The sequence below is a fragment of the Neomonachus schauinslandi genome, chromosome 7 (assembly GCF_002201575.2).
Source record: "Neomonachus schauinslandi chromosome 7, ASM220157v2, whole genome shotgun sequence".
Classification (NCBI taxonomy): Eukaryota; Metazoa; Chordata; class Mammalia; order Carnivora; family Phocidae; genus Neomonachus; species Neomonachus schauinslandi.
Window position 1 is genome coordinate 74,868,065 of NC_058409.1, and position 13,326 is coordinate 74,881,390.

The window sequence follows — 13,326 nt, forward strand, 5'->3', positions numbered from 1 at the left end:
TTTGTAATTCTCCTCTGATACTGTAGAACTTGGTTATCATTATGCACAATATATTTACTTACTTTAGTAATACACATAAGCCAACATGTACACACAGGAAGGTGTTTCAGAATCACAAATAAATTCCCCCGTAAGAAACAAATGTATTAACTAGAGTAAAATATCTGTGTATATTTTGTTTAATCTTAAACCTTAAAATATACAAAGTGCTGATTTCCAAAATTATATAGGTTAGTTCTTCCCAACCCTCTTCACTATGTTTTGTCATTCACTTATAACACAATTAAGTTCCTTTGTTACTGTGTGTGTTCAATCCTGGATAGATCCATTTCCTCATCCTTCTTGATTTTAATTATTTACACATGGAGGGTAGGAGGATATGGAAAACATCAGTATGGTTCTGACAATAAATAACTGCTATGCAAGTGGGATATATGTAAGTTCCACATACAGTTTCTTTAGATAACGGTATATATAGTTTGTTTAGTCAGTTGCGGAGCAAGATGGCGGAGGAGTAGGAGACCTGGATTTCGTCTCCTCTCAGGAATTCAGCTGGATAGGGATCAAACCATTCTGAACACCTACAAACTCAACAGGAGATCGAAGAAAAGAAGAGCAACAACTCTCTCATCAGAAAAGCGACCACTTTCTGGAAGGTAGGATGTGCGGAGAAGTGAATCCGAGGTGATATTCGGGAGGATAGACGGCGGGGGAGGGGCCTCCGGCGGCCGCTTCTGGCAAGTGATAGAGCCGCGGAGCACAAAATCGGAACTTTTAAAAGTCTGCTCCGCTGAGGGACGTCACTCTGGTGGCTAAGCGGGGGGTGGAACCCTCCGGGACAGTGTGGTCTCAAGACCCTCGGGGTCACAGAAAGACCGGGGGTGCCTGAGTGTGGCAGAGCTCCCAGGTAACGGAGCAGGGAAGCCGGCTGCAGAGGCGGAGCCCAGGCGCGGGCTCTCAGCTCGGGGTTGCCATAAACCGTGATCCGTGGCACAGTCTGGCCACTGCTCCTCCAGCAGGGACCCAACGAGTGGCAGATCCGGGGAGACTCACCTTCCTCCCCGGGGAGGAGCCGCACGGGAGTGTGCCGCAGGGATCTGCTGGGTTTGGAGACTCCACTGGGGTCGGGTGCCAGAGATAGAAACACGCGGTCACAGGCCGGGTGAGCACGGAGTGCGGCCGGAGACCGGGGAGACGGGAGTGACTGACGGCTTTTCTCTGGGGGCTCACTGAGAAGCGGGGCCCCGAGTTCTCGGCTCCTCCGCGGCGGAGATTGGGAGGCTGCCATTTTCACTCTCCGCCTCCAAAGCTGTACGGAAAGCTCGCAGGGAACAAAAGCTTCGGAGAGCAAACCCGAGCAGATTACTTAGCCGGGAGGGGGCAAGGGCGGGGCAATTCTGCCTCCGGCAGAGACATTTGGAAACCACGGCAACAGGCCCCTCCCCAGAAGATCAGCAAGAACAGCCAGCCAAGACCAAGTTTACCGATCAATGAGAACGGCAGAACTCCAGCGCTAGGGGAATACTGCACATAGAATTCATGGCTTTTTTACCATGATTCTTTAGTCTTTCAAAGTTAATTTTTTTTAACTGTCTTTTTTTCTTCTTTTTTTGAATTTTTCTTTTTCCCTTTTTCAACCAACATCTTATCAATCCCTTTTTATAAAAATCATTTTTATTTTTCATTTTTAGAGTCATATTCTATCCCTTCATAGTAGTTACCCGTATTTTTGGCATATATAGATAAGTTGTTCTCTCTTTAAAATTTTGAGATAGTTTCTTCTAACAGATTGAAATATACCCTAAATCTCTAGTATATGGTGTTTTCTATGCCCCTGCCTGATCACATTCTCTCCCTTTTTTTTTCTTTTTTCTTTTTTTAAATCCTGTTCTTTCCTTTTTCAAACAACTTCTTATCAATTCCTTTTATAAAATTTTTTATAATTTCCATCTTTACAGTCATATTCCATCCCTTCATCATATCAACCCTTATTTTTGTACATATATAAGTTTTTCTTTCTTTAAAATTTTGGGAGACACTTTCTTCTAACAGACCAAAATACACCCAAAATCTGGTGTGTGGCACTGATCTATATACCAGCCTGATCATATTTGATCAGATTCTGGTTTTTTGTTGTTGTTGTTGTTTTGTTTTGTTTGTTTTTGTTTGTTTTTATCTTTTTCTTTTTCTTTTTTTCTTTTTCCTTTTTCTCTCTTTCCATTTCTTTTTCCACTGCTTCAGGTCTTTTCTGATTTGTTTAGAGTATATTTTCTGGGGACATTATTACTCTGCTAGCATTTTGTTCTCTCATTAATCTATTCTCCTCTGCACAAAATGACAAGACGGAAAAAATCACCTCAACAAAAAGAACAAGAAGTAGTACCAACTGCCAGGGACCTACTCAATATGGACATTAGTACGATGTCAGATCTAGAGTTCAGAATCATCACTTTAAAGATACTAGCTGGGCTTGAAAAAAATATGGAAGTTATTAGAGAAACCCTTTCTGGAGAAGTAAAAGAACTAAAATCCAACCAAGTAGAAATCAAAAAGGCTATTAATGAGGTGCAATCAAAAATGGGGGTGCTAACTGCTAGAATAAATGAGGCAGAAGAGAGAATCAGTAATATAGAAGATGAAATGATGGAAAATAAAGAAGCTGAGAAAAAGAGAGATAAACAACTACTGGATCATGAGGGCAGAATTTGAGAGATAAGCGATACCATAAGACGAAACAACATTAGAATAATTGGGATCCCAGAAGAAGAAGAAAGAGAGAGAGGGGCAGAAGGCATAATGGAGCAAATTATAGCAGAGAACTTCCCTAATTTGGGAAAGGAAACAGGCATGAAAATCCAGGAAGCACAGAGAACCCCTCTCAAAATCAATAAAAATAGGTCAACACCCCGACATCTAATAGTAAAACTTACGAGTCTCATAGACAAAGAGAAAATCCTGAAAGCAGCTCGGGAGAAGAGATATGTAACCTACAAGGGTAGAAACATTAGATTGGCAACAGACCTATCCACAGAGACCTGGCAGGCCTGAAAGGACTGGCAGGATATATTCAGAGCACTAAATGAGAAAAATATGCAGCCAAGAATACTATATCCAGCTAGGCTGTCATTGAAAATTGAAGGAGAGATAAAAAGCTTCCAGGACAAACAAAAACTAAAGGAATTTGCAAACACAAAACCAGCCTTACAGGAAATCTTGAAAGGGGTCCTCTAAGCAAAGAGAGACCCTAAAAGCAACATAGACCAGAAAGGAACACAGACAATATACGGTAACAGTCACCTTACAGGCAATACAATGGCACTAAATTCCTATCTTTCAATAGTTACCCTGAATGTAAATGGGCTAAATGCCCCAATCAAAAGACACAGGCTATCAGACTGGATTAAAAAACAAGACCCATCGATATGCTGTCTGCAAGAGACTCATTTTAGAACCAAAGACACCCCCAGATTGAAAGTGAGGGGGTGGAAAACCATTTACCATGCTAATGGACACCAAAAGAAAGCTGGGGTGGCAATCCTTATATCAGACAAATTAGATTTTAAACCAAAGACTGTAATAAGAGATGAGGAAGCACATTATATCCTACTTAAAGGATCTATCCAACAAGAAGATCTAACAACTGTAACTATCTATGCCCCTAACATGGGAGCAGCCAATTATATAAGGCAATTAATAACAAAAGCAAAGAAACACATCGACAACAATACAATAATAGTGGGGGACTTTAACACCCCCCTCACTGAAATGGACAGATTGTCTAAGCAAAAGATCAACAAGGAAATAAAGACTTTAAATGACACACTGGACCAAATGGACTTCACAGACATATTCAGAACATTCCACCCCAAAGCAACGGAATACACATTCTTCTCTAGTGCCCATGGAACATTCTCCAGAATAGATCACATCCTAGGTCATAAATCAGGTCTCAACCGGTACCAAAAGATTGGGATCATTCCCTGCCTATTTTCAGACCACAATGCTTTGAAACTAGAACTCAATCACAAGAGGAAAGTCGGAAAGAACTCAAATACATGGAGGCTAAAGAGCATCCTACTGAAGAATGAATGGGTCAACCAGGAAATTAAAGAAGAATTAAAAAATTACATGGAAACCAATGAAAATGAAAACACAACTATTCAAAATCTTTGGGATGCAGCAAAGGCAGTCCTAAGAGGAAAGTATATAGCAATACAAGCCTTTCTCAAGAAACAAGAAAGGTCTCAAGTACACAACCTAACCCTACACCTAAAGGAGCTGGAGAAAGAACAGCAAATAAAGCCTAAACCCAGCAGGAGACGAGAAATAATAAAGATCAGAGCAGAAATCAATAAAATAGAAACTAAAAGAACAGTAGAACAGATCAACGAAACTAGGAACAGGTTCTTTGAAAGAATTAACAAGATTGATAAACCCCTGGCCAGACTTATCAAAAAGAGAAGAGAAATGACCCAAATCAACAAAATCATGAATGAAAGAGGAGAGATCACAACCAACACCAAAGAAATACAAACAATTATAAGAACATATTATGAGCAACTCTATGCCAGCAAATTAGATACCCTGGAAGAAATGGAGGCATTCCTAGAGATGTATCAACTACCAAAACTGAACCAGGAAGAAATAGAAAACCTGAACAGACCTATAACCACTAAGGAAATTGAAGCAGTCATCAAAAATCTCCCAAAACACAAAAGCCCAGGGCCAGATGGCTTCCCAGGGGAATTCTACCAAACATTTAAAGAAGAATTAATACCTATTCTTCTGAAACTGTTCCAAAAAATAGAAATGGAAGGAAAACTCCCAAACTCATTTTATGAGGCCAGCATTACCTTGATCCCAAAACCAGACAAAGATCCCATCAAAAAGGAGAATTACAGACCAATATCCCTGATGAACATGGATGCAAAAATTGTCACCAAAATACTAGCCAATAGGATCCAACAGTACATTAAAAGGATTATTCACCACGACCAAGTGGGATTTATCCCTGGGCTGCAAGGTTGGTTCAACATCCTCAAATCAATCAGTGTGATACAATACATTAACAAAAGAAAGAACAAGAATCATATGATCCTCTCAATAGATGCAGAAAAAGCTTTTGACAAAGTACAGCATCCTTTCTTGATCAAAACTCTTCAGAGTATAGGCATAGAGGGTACATACCTCAATATCATAAAAGCCATCTATGAAAAACCTACAGCTAATACCATTCTCAATGGGGAAAAACTGAGAACTTTCCCCCTAAGGTCAGGAACGCGGCAGGGATGTCCACTATCACCACTGCTATTCAACATAGTATTGGAAGTCCTAGCCACAGGAATCAGACAACAAAAAGAAATAAAAGGCATCCAAATCCGCAAAGAAGAAGTCAAACTCTCACTCTTTGCAGATGATATGATACTTTATGTGGAAAACCCAAAAGACTCCACGCCAAAACTGCTAGAACTCATACAGGAATTCAGTAAAGTGGCAGGATATAAAATCAATGCACAGAAGTCAGTGGCATTCCTATACACCAACAACAAGACAGAAGAAAGAGAAATTAAGGAGTCGATCCCATTTACAATTGCACCCAAAACCATAAGATACCTAGGAATAAATCTAACCAAAGAGACAAAGGATCTGTACTCAGAAAACTATAAAATACTCATGAAAGAAATTGAGGAAGACACAAAGAAATGGAACAACGTTCCATGCTCATGGATTGGAAGAACAAATATTGTGAAGATGTCAATGCTACCTAGAGCAATCTACACATTTAATGCAATCCCCATCAAAATACCATCCACTTTTTTCAAAGAAATGGAACAAATAATCCTAAAATTTGTATGGAACCAGAAAATACCCCGCATAGCCAGAGGAATACTGAAAAAGAAAAGCAAAGCTGGCGGCATCACAATTCCTGACTTCCAGCTCTATTACAAAGCTGTCATCATCAAGACAGCATGGTACTGGCACAAAAACAGACACATAGATCAATGGAATAGAATAGAGAGCCCAGAAATGGACCCTCAACTCTATGGTCAACTCATCTTTGACAAAGCAGGAAAGAATGTCCAATGGAACAAAGACAGTCTCTTCAACAAATGGTGTTGGGAAAATTGCATAGCCACATGCAGAAGAATGAAACTGCACCATTTCCTTACACCACACACAAAAATAGACTCCAAATGGTTGAAAGACCTCAATGTGAGACAGGAGTCCATCCAAATCCTAAAGGAGAACACAGGCAGCAACCTCTTTGACCTCAGCTGAAGCAACTTCTTCCTAGAAACATCGCCAAAGGCAAGGGAGGCAAGGGCAAAAATGAACTATTGGGACTTCATCAAGATAAAAAGCTTTTGCAAAGCAAAGGAAACAGTCAACAAAACCAAAAGACAACCAACAGAATGGGAGAAGAGATTTGCAAATGACATATCAGATAAAGGGCTAGTATCCAAAATCTATAAAGAACTCATCAAACTCAACACCCAAAGAACAAAGAATCCAATCAAGAAATGGGCAGAAGACATGAAAAGACATTTTTCCAAAGAAGACATCCAAATGGCCAACAGACACATGAAAAGTGCTCAATATCGCTCGGCATCAGGGAAATCCAAATCAAAACCTCAATGAGATACCACCTCACACCAGTCAGAATGGCTAAAATTAACAAGTCAGGAAATGACAGATGTTGGCGGGGATGCAGAGAAAGGGGAACTCTGCTACACTGTTGGTGGGAATGCAAGCTGGTGCAGCCACTCTGGAAAACAGTATGGAGGTTCCTCAAAAAGTTGAAAATAGAGCTACCATATGATCCAGCAATTGCACTACTGGGTATTTACCCCAAAGATACAAAAGTAGGGATCCCAAAGGGTACGTGCACCCCGATGTTTATAGTAGCAATGTCCACAATAGCCAAACTGGAAAGAGCCAAGATGTCCATCGAGAGATGAATGGATAAAGAAGAGGTGGTATATATATACAATGGAATATTATGCAGCCATCAAAAGGAATGAGATCTTGCCATTTGCAATGACGTGGATGGAACTGGAGGGTATTATGTTGAGTGAAATAAGTCAAACAAAGAAAGACATGTATCATATGATCTCACTGATATGAGGAATTCTTAATTGCAGGAAACAAACTGAGGGTTGCTGGAGTGGGGAGTGGGGTGGGAGGGATGGGGTGACTGGGTGATAGACACTGGGGAGGGTTTGTGCTCTGGTAAGCGCTGTGAATTGTGCAAGACTGTTAAATCTCAGATCTGTACCTCTGAAACAAATAATGCAATATAATTTAAGAAAAAAAAAAAGAAGAAGAAGAAGGTAGCAGGAGGGGAAGAATGAAGCGGGGGAAATCGGAGGGGTAGACGAACCATGAGACGATGGACTCTGAAAAACAAACTGAGGGTTCTAGAGGGGAGGGGGTGGGAGGATGGGTTAGCCTGGTGGTGGGTATTGAGGAGGGCACATTCTGCATGGAGCACTGGGTGTTATGCACAAACAATGAATCATGGAACACTTCATCTAAAACTAATGATGTAATGTATGGGGATTAACGTAAGAATAAAAAAAATAAAAATAAAAATATATAGTTTGTTTAGTATTACCAAATTTCCCTCCAGAAGAGGTGTATCAAATTGCATTCCTACCAGAAATGTATGAGTATGCTTGTTTCCTTACAACCTCATAAATGCCACAGTTTTGAATTTTTACCAATATGATAGGTGGGAGAGTTTGAGATTTTTCCTTTTAAGGACCATTTCTATATCTTTTTGTGTGTATATGTGAATTTCCTGTTTCTTGTCCTTTTTTTCCATTTTCCTTTTTTGGAATTTTGTTCCTATGCCTATCAGTTTTTAAGATTTTCTTATATATTAGAGTTTTGAAGACTTCTAGTTAATATTCTGATTATTTTCTTCCATTTTTCAGCTTTTGATTTTGTTTTTGGTATTATTTTCAAAGCAATTTACTTCAAGTAGTAAATTATATCAATCTTTTGTTGTCCTTAAATATTGAGTAAGAGCTCAAAATCCTTTACCTACACCAATGTTAAAGAGAAACTCACCCATGATTGTGGTACCTGCATGACTTAATGTTTTTACCTTACATCCCTAATCCATTTGCAGTTTATCCTTTGTGTGGTATGAGATATGGATCACATATAATTCACTGAAGAATAGGTTTTTTGCTCCAACAATATGAGATTTCACATATATGATATCCAAAATCCCCATATATTTTGGTGCATTTCTGGGCTTTTTACTTAAATCTAATAACGTATTTCCTTTATATCACTACTTAATTTTCAATTGTAGAGACTTTGTAAGCATGTTTTAATATCTCGTAGGTCTAGTTCCTCTACATAGTTTTTCTGAGTGCTTTCCTATCTATTCTTTCATGCTTGTTTTCTTATATGAAATTTAGTGTCAACTTGGTCAACCCCATAAAAAATTAGGTATATTTCTGAGGATTAAGTTTAATTTATAATTAATATGGGGAGAACTGATATCTTTACAATGTTGACTTATCCTACCTATGAACCAGGAATGTCTTTCCACTTTCTCAGTCTATTTTTATGTCTTTCAGGAGTATTTTATAAATTCCTTCATAAATGTTTGAACATTTCTTCTTAAGTTTATTCCTACATATTTAATCATCTTCATTGCTATTGTTAATGGAGTTTGCTTCAGTATAATGTAGCTTCTTATTAGTTTTGTGTATGAAAGCTATTGATTATTGCATTAGTTTGCTAGAACAGCTTTATAGTACACAAACAGATAAAGGGCTGATATCCAAGATCTATAAAGAACTTCTCAAACTCAACACTCAAAAAACAAATAAACCAGTCCAAAAAAGGGCAGAAGACATGAACAGACACATCTCCAAATAAAACATACAAATGGCTAACAGACACATGAAAATATGTTTAACATCATTAGCCATCAGGGAAATACAAATCAAAACCACAATGAGATACCACCTTACACCAGTTAGAATGGCAAAAATTAACAAAACAGGAAATAACAAATGTTGGTGAGGATGCAGAGAAAGGGGAACCCTCTTACACTGTTGGTGGGAATGCAGGCTGGTACAGCCACTATGGAAAGCAGTATGGAGGTTCCTCTAGATATTAAAAGTAGAGCTACCCTATGACCCAGCAATTGCACTCCTAGGTATTTACCCCAAAGATACAGATGTAGTGAAATGAAGAAGCACCTGCACCCCAATGTTCATAGCAGCAATGTCCACAATAGCCAAACTGTGGAAGAAGCCAAGATGTCCTTCAACAGATGAATGGATAAAGAAGATGTGGTCCATATATACAACAGAATATTACTCAGCCATCAGAAAGGATGAATACCCACCATTTACGTCGACATGGATGGACCTAGAGGGGATTATGTTAAGTGAAATAAGTCAAGCAGAGAAAGACAATTATCATATGGTTTCACTCATATGTAGAATATAAGCAATAGCACGGAGGACCATAGAGTAAGGGAGGGAAAACTGAATGGGAAGAAAAAATCAGAGGGAGACAAACCATGAGAGACTCTAGACTCCAAGAAACAAACTGAGAGTTGCAGAAGGGGATGGGGGTTGGGGGTTGGGGTAACTGGGTGATGGGTATTAAGGAGGGCATGTGATGTGATGAGCACTGGGTGTTATACACAACTAGTGAATCACTGAACACTCCATCAAAAACTAATGATGTACTATATATTGGCTAACTGAACATAATAAAAAGAAAAAGAAAAAAGATCAGTATCCAATGATCTGGAAAGAAGGTTGTCTATACATATGAACAACAAAACAAAAACAGTTCAGAGCAAACATACCAACTGATTCCACTTGTAAAGACAGTCCTGCCCAGGCACAGACACAGACACATCTGCATTACCTGGAGAAAGTCAAGGACCCACCCAGACTGTGTCACACTGGGCGGCCCAGGAGAAGGCAGGAGAACTCTTCTCTCTAACTTTACGTAATCATATGTACCATCTCAGAATTGGGATTATAAGACATTTCAATTTTTTATGTTTTCCTACACTTTTCAAATAAATGTTAAAAAAAAAAGTACAAAAACTGAATGGCTTAAACAAAATAATTGTCTCAGAGTTCTGGAGACTAGAAGCCCAAGATCAAGGTGTCTTCAGGGTTGGCTCCTTCTGAGGCTGCTGAGGTAAAATGTGTTGTATGCCTCTCCCCTATACTGAGAAATTTATTATTTTTATGTTTAAAATTAGAGGAAGCATTATAGGATTTTTAACAAAGGTAGTAAAATAAGAATTGCGTTTTAGAGATTGAAAAGAGGAATTAAAGTTTGTAGGCAGAGGGAGCAATTAGGAGATTACAGCTTCCGAGTGAAATAGAATGAGTATTTGTAGGTAATATATCCTACCAGTTCTTACGAAAAAAATAAAAGAAACCTTGTTTGCAGATTGGGTGGGAGAAGAAATCTGAAGTAAGCCTTGGATAACAACCTGGGTGCTCTAAGAACAATCAGGGTAGCTTACAAGGTGAATCAGTCTGGGGGGTAAATGGTAATGAGTCTAGTTTTGTCCATTAGTTCAATATTTAATTGAAAAGAAGGTTGTGTATGGTTTTTCAAAGAGGTGGCATAAAATAAAAAGAAAATAAAAGAAAGCCTAGAAATGAGGTCTGGGAAGCAGACACTGCTGTTTAAGATTTAAGGAGTAAAGGGCTCCAGGAAATGACACGGATGAAGGGAAAGAATATGATTTCCAAACAAGTTCCACAGTTAATGGTCAGAAATAATGAACAAATGAAAGACAAAAAGTTCCACTGGACTTTATATTACAAAATATTTAAGTTGAAATGGTGAAAAACCTATACTATCAGGGATATAAAAGTTGAATGATGAGTACTGAGGAAATACAAGGTGAGATCGTGGAGACACTGATTGTCTGTCTTTTAAAGAAACTTAGCATTTGAGGGAAGGGAAAGCATTAGTCAGAGAGACTCAAGTATTAAGGAAGGAGTGATATTTTATAACTAAAAGAAAACTGAACAATTTAATCAAATGAGTAAAAGGATCTAAGTTTAAGGTTTCCTGTTGATTGGTTGGTGGTGATTGAAAAGGGTCTTTGTCATGCCCTTTGTAATTTACTACAGTAAAATTCTGCATGGAAGTACATTGTAGTCAAAATAAGAGAAAAATGGAATCTTCACTAGATAAAAAAAAAAGCATAACATTTTTGGAATAATTTAAATATGCAAATAAATAATTGCTATCAGTTGTGATTTTTCAACAAAATTTAATGAGATTAATATGGAGTAAGACTAATACTTAGTCAAACCACTGACAGAATGAATTAGTACTCAGTTACAAAATATTTCAATTATGCTTTCAAAATTAATGACTCCTAATAGTTTATTCTTAATTTAAATAAATATGTGAAGCAAAAGCTTTTGAATGTGTGATTACTTACACATTCTGCTCCCCCATCTTTAAGAACTTAGCTTGAAAAAAACAGAAGATTAAAGACACAAGAGCTAGAGACAGCAGATGGCCACACACACACACACACACACACACACACACACACAAGGGGAAAGAGGCACAGGCTCAGGGCCATGTCACCTTAAAAGAGCCACAGTAGAATACTGCAGAACTGGACAAAAAATTTTCAAGAATAGTCTTTGGTTGTCATGTACATGCTTTTTATTGCTCTTTTCCCTCCATCCCTTCCACTCCACTTCCTTCCTATCTCACATTAAAAAAAAAAAAAAAAAGTCATCCATTCTGAAAATACACTTGCAATGGCCTGATGTTAGAAAAAAAATCCCTTGTCATGTGTTTGTTTGCAATCTGTATGTCTTCCTAGGAAAAATGTTTATTCAGGTTCTCTGCCCATTTTTTATATAGGATTTTTTTTTTTTTGGTATTGAGTTGTGCATTTTATATATTTTGGCTATTAACCCCTTAATGCATCTATCATTAGCAAACATCTCCCATTCAGTAGGTTGCCTTTTTGTTTTGTTAACGTTTTTCTTCACTCTGCAAAAGGTTTTTATTTTGATGAATGGCTTAAACAAAATAATTGTCTCAGAGTTCTGGAGACTAGAAGCCCAAGATCAAGGTGTCTTCAGGGTTGGCTCCTTCTGAGGCTGCTGAGGTAAAATGTGTTGTATGCCAATAGTGTATTTTTGCTTTTGTTTCCCTTGCTTTAGGAGACAGATCTAGAAAAATGTTGCTATGTCCGATGTCAGAGAAATTACTGCCTGTATTCTCTTCTAGGATTTTTATGGTTTCAGGTCTCACATTTAGGTTCTTAATCCATTTTGAGTTTATTTTTGTGTACAGTGAAAGAAAGTGGTCCAGTTTCATTCTTTTGCATGTTGCTGTCCAGTTTTCCCGTTATTTATTGAAGAGACTGTCTTTCCCCCATCGTATTTCCTTGCCTCCTTTGTCACAGATTGACCATATACGTTTTGGTTTATTTCCCACAGTCTGGAGGCTGAAAGTTTGAGGTCAGAGTACCACCATGGTCCAATGAGGGCCCTCTTTCAGTTTTCACACTTCTTGTGTCCTCAAATGGCAGAGAGGGAAATGGAGATTTCCTCGGCATCTTTTATAAGGGCAATAATCACATTCACAAGGGCAGAGCCACCTAATCCTCTTCCAAGGGCCCAACTTTCTCCGGGGTTAGGTTTCAACATGTGAATTTTGCAGGGGTACACTCGAACCTTGGCATAATTTATATTTTTCTTATTATTTATGTTGAGATAGATTCCATCAGATGTGATTACTTTAATGAGGGAGTAAATTATAAATAATGTCATTATGTTGATTGGCCAGTTAAGGACTTTGCATAATTTCGAGTATAAAGTATTTCAGACAAAAGCCACTGTGATATAAAAAAAAATTCTCAACTGAACCTGGAAAAATAAAAGTTGAATGATGGGACATAAGAATATAATCAGAACTGAAAGCCACATTATGATTGGTTTCAGATTCTGAAAGTGTATTGTTGCATTTGCACACATACACACACACTCTCTCTCTCCCAAATAAATAAATAAAAGCTTTAAAAAAAAATCTACTATGTCCTAAGCTGTGGATAAAGGAATGAAGAAGGTATGGTTTTTGCTTTCAAGGGGCTTATGATCTTCAGTATCCTCCCGAGATGGTTATGAGCAAGTGAGCAAATAAATTTTGTGAATGTGCTCCATAAGTTGTAAAGTGATCATTAAATGTTTCTTGTCATTCAGGAAACATGTGAGTCAAATGTATAAAGTTTCTTACCCAGAGAAGGTGCTTGATACAGATTAGTTTCCAACTTCAATTTTATGGTTT

General features: G+C 38.2%; 1 pseudogene; it reads right to left on the bottom strand.

The window, feature by feature from the left end:
• Positions 1–13,326, bottom strand: part of LOC110587258 — a 108,119-nt pseudogene that overhangs the window by 15,739 nt on the left and 79,054 nt on the right.